Here is a 6,422-nt window from a genome sequence, read left to right as displayed (position 1 = left end):
TCGCAATTATATATATTTAATAAATTTTTTAATACAAATACAAATATAAAGTTTATATAAAAGCTATTGAGTTTGGTCAGACTCATAATGTAGTACTTTACCTCCACCTCCGAAAGTATATTAATTTGATTTAAATATCGAGTGCGAATAAATTTTTATTTAGTACGTTTAAGACAGTAAAGCTCCTTGGCCAACCACCAGCCTTTTGTTCCATCGTTATAATATCCTCATGTTAACTTGAGAGGTATTATCACTTTTAGACCCTATTAGAAATTATTTATATTTGGTAGTCGAAAAGTGTATATATTCGGCTATTATTTTGAAAGCGGCTATATAGTGTCATTTTTCTTTAACTATGAATATATTAAAACCTCCCTAAACTATCAAGTTTTTGTCGGTTACCTACTTAAACTATCCGGTGTCCCCAAAACCCCCTTAACTATATACACCTATATAGTAAAAAAAACCTCGTCGATTTTTTAGTGGTGAGTGTGATACACCCTTCTATTTACTCAACCTAATCTGATATATATCAATTTAGTTAGGAATTTTAAATATTAATAATAAATAATTAACTTGGATAAATGTTTGGGGAATTAAAAAATCAAAGGAAGAGGATGAAGGGATAAACACATGGTCATTTGTAAAAAAAAAATTCTCTTCTATCTCCTCCGATAATGGCTACACCATGTTTCAATCGTGATTATTAAACTTCGATTAAACATTGAATTTTTCCCAATAACCTTCATTTTCACTGGGAATTATAGTTTAATACGAGATTTGGAATAAAAAAATTAGGGTTTGGTTGAAAGAAGAAGACCTAAATGAAGAAGAAAGATAATTTTAGAAGAAACAAGAAAGACATGAAAAAAAATTCATACGAAAACCATAAGAATAAGGGAGAAATTCAAAAATAACCAAATTTACAAGTGATCATTCAAAAATAGCCACAGTTTCAAAAGTAATCAAAATTTAGCCACTTTTTATGTAAAGATAAATCTGAACGAAAACACTATTCAAAACCGGAAAAATACTCCAGTATAATATACTAGAGTTCCAGCATAAGTATACTGGAACTCCAGTATATTATATTGGAGTTCCAGTATAATATACCGGTCCAGCATAATATACTAGATATTGGAGCACCGGTGTTCCACTCTCCAGTATGTTATACTGGAGCTTTCCGCGTATTGGAGATCCAGCATAATATGCTGGAAGTTCATACACAGGTGCACCGAATCTCCAGTATATTATGCTGGAACTTGCCGTGTTGCAGCAAAATAGTGACTATTTTTCAATGACTTTGCAAACGCTGGCTATTTTTGAATGACTAGTCTGAAACTAGCTAGCCCGTGCTATTTTTACTAAGAATAAAAATTAAAAAATTAAAGAAGAAGGCTAGAATACAAAGAAAATAGAGGGAAAATACAAAAATTAATTTCTTTAAAGAGAGTAACAGTAATTAACCATTAGAAATGGCAATTGGGCCCATTTTTATGTATAATTGCATCTCTCACGCGCCTTTTGGCGAGCTAGCTTATATATTTCATTAAAAAAATCACGAGGAGTTTTTTTTAATATATACGGGGATATAGTTAAAGGGAATTTTGGGGACACCAGACAGTTTAAGTTTGTAACTGACAAAAACATAATAGTTTAAGAGAGTTTTAGGATATTCACTCTTATTTTGCTGTGGTTAATTTCCATAACTATTCCAAAAAATTCTCTCTATCATGCCACTGTTAACTCTCTCGTTTTTTATGATAAAAAGAAGTCAACCTTTAGTTATTGCACTATTTGAAATCAGCGAGAGCGAGAGAAACAAAAAAGAAGATTGACTTCACTAGGTATCATGATTTTTGAAACAATAACGATTTACGTATTTCCTTGAAGAATTATAGATTGATTAAAAAAACACAATAATACTAGTACTACATTATGTACTTAAAATACATGAAATAATTAAGCAAGATGCCTGCAGGTACACCTCGTACACTGTTTGTACGCGGGATAGGAATGATGGAAGACGTCTCCACATTCCACAAATGCTTGGTTGGTGACAACAAACCTATAGTACTAAATTATGAGCTATATTTAAAAATATAATGAGCTATATTAAAGGTTATAATTATAATAATTGATGCAAGTACCAAATATAATAGTAGGCAGAATATCCCAAAAACTTTCCCAAATTTGGCACGAATTAATTATTAGATGCACGTGGCAAAGAATGCAGAACACTATACTTTAGGGGCATGGAGTACGAAAATTGAAAAATCAGCTTCCGAATAAGATATTTTCCAACGTTAATTGGCACATAGTGCGGTACAGTGGTTTATTTGTTTCACTTGCGTATCTCTTGTTTTTCCTTAATATACAATATTTTACCCAACTATGTGTTTTTCAATTTGTTTTTTAGATGCAATGGTTATTTATGTTAACTACGCATTTCTTCTTTTTTGGAGCCAAATTTGTAAAAAGAAAAAAGAATTGACAAGATACGAGAATCGAATTCGTTCCACAAGTTAACAACATGAAAAATCTTTCAATACACTCATAATTCGACAATATACGTCTTATCAAGACAGGAATCAAGCACCCAGTAGTCCTTTCTACATCTCAAACAAACTCTTCTCGTCATATTCAATACAATTGAACACATCCCGTAGTCACATCATACTTATCATATAGTCATCCAACCACTCGTCAAGCGACAAATTCTACTATTAGAGATACTACGAGACTTACAAGTCCAAGAATTCATAAAAGATGGAATATTTTAATTTTTTGGAATTTTATGAGAATGATATAATATTTGAATATTGCAAAGTTCACTGTACAAGTTGAAACATTTCAAGTATATGAGTACGGACTCAATATCATATTATCCTACGATAGTGCAATGGATTCATTTCAAAAAAAATTAAGGTATTGTAATTTCAATATTGACCTTGAGCGTTCCCTCATCAAACTTAACTTTGTAGTAATTGCCTTTATTATCTGATTTATTGAAAAACTATTATAGTATGAAAGTTTCTTTTAAGTTTTGATTTTTAGTTAAAAGTGTTTTTACTTTTAAATGTTAAAGTAATCGCCTTTCACGATTCATTTTCGCCAAATAGAATTAGTTTTAGGCAAAATATTGGAGTATCAATTGTGTAGTTCTTTTGTTTCTTCTTTAGATGCAATAACTATTTATTACAAATGTATATAATCTCTTTGAGGAAAAAAAGAAAAGAAGGCTAGAGTCAAAATAATGGAGTATCAATTGTGTATTTCTTTTGTTTCTTCTTTAGATGTAATAACCATTTATTGTAAATGTATATTTTTCCCTTCGAGGCCCAAAAAAAAAAAGGCTACAATCAAAATAATGGAGTACAATTGTGTACTTTGTTTTTATTTGCTTTAGATGTAATGACTGTTTATTCTAACTATATACATTTTCTTTGGATGGAATTTTCAGAAATGACTATTGTTTAGTGGCTATTAATTTCCAATAGCTACTATATACATAATTACTTGCCATAGCTACTTTCCAGTTGTTATGGTAATGTATTCGACGTATTCGAGTTACTGTATTCATGAATACAATAGCAAAAATCGGCTAAAAAGCAGGGTAGTCCAGCTGTCAGTCATTGTATCCACATGTATTCATGCTATGTATTCATGAATACAGTAACGACAATCAACGTAATAATAGGTCTCTCCAGTTTTTTAATAATGGAAATATGCTAATTTAACGGGATACACTCCTAATATAACTCACCTAAATCAATTATAACACACAACATTATCAACCCAATTAATGAGAAGATTTATCAGACGTTAAACACCAAAAAATAGAGCATTCTTCAGAGTTTCAGTCCCTTCTTTTTTTCTGATACAGTTCGAGTTTTTTTTCCTGACATTATTCGAGGTTCTGCTCGGAATTGATGCAAGTATTTACAGAAATATTTTGAAATTCAATTTTCTATATATGAATACATCATGTATTTATGCTGGATACAACCTGTCATAGTAACCTACTGCCTGGATATTTCATAATAAACCTAGTGTGTGTATTCTGTTGTATCTAACAGTTGTGTTCAATATATTCAAGTTTATTTTTATATTCATAATATTTTATTTATTTCTAATACATGGCATTACTGCTTTATTGAGTATATTTTATTGGTTGTATTCATTGATTTTGTATTTGTATTGAGAATATTTATTGTATTTCACTGTATTGTTATTTTAAATACAAATGGATACAGTTAGATTGAAAATACAGATGAATACAGTTAGATTTGAATGCACAACTAATTTATGAATAACATCAAAATGATAGAACTAACAATGTATTTAAAAATATTGTTATATGAACTCAAATACATATAAATACATCTAAATACAACAGCCAAAAATCATTGTTCAAAATAAAAATCAGTGTATGCCTAATCAAATACATATAAATACATCTAAATACAAGAAGAGAAAACCATTGTACAAACTAAAAAGCAATATATGCGGACTCGAATACATATAAATACATCTACAATTAGGGTCGTTGCGTATTTTTGTTCTCCTTTCGGCTTCAATGGTTGCTGATGAACCTGCAAATACAGGTTCCTCTTGAATGATTTGCAAATCGAAAGATGGCCCTTCGAAATTGAGTGCTTTAGTGGGTATTCTGCAGAAAACATAACAATGGTGAATATTTAAAAAAAAACTGTTGAAAAGAAAAAGAAGAAGCTTTAACCGGTCAAAAACTCAAAAAATTTAACACTTACCACAATATTTTGGAGAAAAAAAAGTTAAAAATTAAGAGAGACAATGGCGCTATGAGAGAACTATAAAGCTTGGGGAAGACAATGGGGAGAATCGTGGTTCAACAATATGGCAGACAAACTTGTTGTGAGAGAGAGAGATCGTGGAGAGAGAAAGTAGATATACTGTGCGGTGATTTTAGGGGAGAATAACTGAAAGAATGAGAGAGAAAAATATATTAGACAGCGTATTTAATGCCTTAACGGTAGTGTATACTATAAATACATATTTTTCTATAAAAAATAAAAGGTAGTTATAGAAAATAATATTTTAAAAGGGTGTAAACCTTTGCTATAGGAGGTAAAATTTTCCTTTCTTTATCGGACCAAGTCCGTAGAAAGTGCTTGGCTCTTAGAGCTCCATTTTTAGCCAAATAAAAGTTTTAGCAAGAATAATGAACTTTCAATTAACTATTTTTTATCATTAGATACAAAGATTATTTATTTCAACTGTATAATATCTTGGGTCAAATTTGTAAAAAGTTTGGCTAAATCTATTATTTTTAGTTAAATAGTTTTTTTTAGCCTAATAGTGGAGTTCTAGTCATCTTTTTACTAATTTGACTCGAAAAAAGTTATCTAAAAATTTATAAATTTGAGAAGGTAAAAGAATTTTTTATTTTTAAACATGCCAAGAGGAAAAAAGAATCCATATGGCAGGTGCATGTATGTCATTTCCCTTTGGATAAGACTGTCCAGACCATCAAATATCCAGGTCAAAGGGTAATTAAAACTATAAATAATTTATGTGTGCAACTAATAACTCGTGCTAAGTTTAGAGAGTTTTTTTTTAGTGAAAATAGCATGGGCTAGCCAGTTTTTGAAATGGTAATTGAAAAATAGTCGCGTTTGTAAAGTCATTGAAAAATAGCACTATTTGAGCTGGAACACAGGAAGTCCAAGCATAATATGCTGGATTATGTGAGAGTAAGGTCATGTCCTCGGGCGGGGCTGGGGGTGGGGTCCAGGGGTGGGAAGGGGGTAAGAAAGCCTCTAGGTTGCGAATTGGGTCTTGGAATATTGGGATGTTGACGGGGAAGTCTATAGAGTTAGGTAAGATTCTTCAGAAGAGGAAGATCAACATAGCATATGTTTAGGAGACTAGATGGAAGGGTACTAGGGCATATGATGTAGACGGGTTTAAACTATGGTACTCAGGGAACGCTGAAGGTAAGAATGGGGTAGGTATTTTAGTTAACATGGATCTCAGGGAGCTTGTGGTTGAGGTTAGGAGGATAAATGACAGGTTGATGAGTATTAAGCTGGTAGTTGGTGTGTTTACTGTAAACGTGATTAGTGCATATGCTCCTCAGGTAGGTTTGAACCAGGAGGTCAAGAAGCAATTTTGGGATGATTTGGACGAGATGGTGCGTAGTATCCCGCATGCAGAGAAGTTGTTCAATGGCAGAGATTTCAATGGTCATATTGGGGCTAGTGCTGGGGTTATGATGATATACATGGCAGGTACGATTTTGGGGATAGGAATGAGGGAGGTAATTCACTGATAGAGTTTGCTAGAGCTTTTGATTTGGTTATAGCTAACTCGAGTTTTCCAAAGAGGGAAGAGCACCTGTTCACTTTTCGAAATTTAATGGGCAAGACTCAGATTGATTA

Source organism: Nicotiana sylvestris, chromosome 6 (genome assembly GCF_000393655.2).
Source record: "Nicotiana sylvestris chromosome 6, ASM39365v2, whole genome shotgun sequence".
NCBI classification, from domain to species: Eukaryota; Viridiplantae; Streptophyta; class Magnoliopsida; order Solanales; family Solanaceae; genus Nicotiana; species Nicotiana sylvestris.
The sequence above is the reverse complement of the archived record's forward strand: the minus strand, read 5'-3'. Positions refer to the sequence as shown.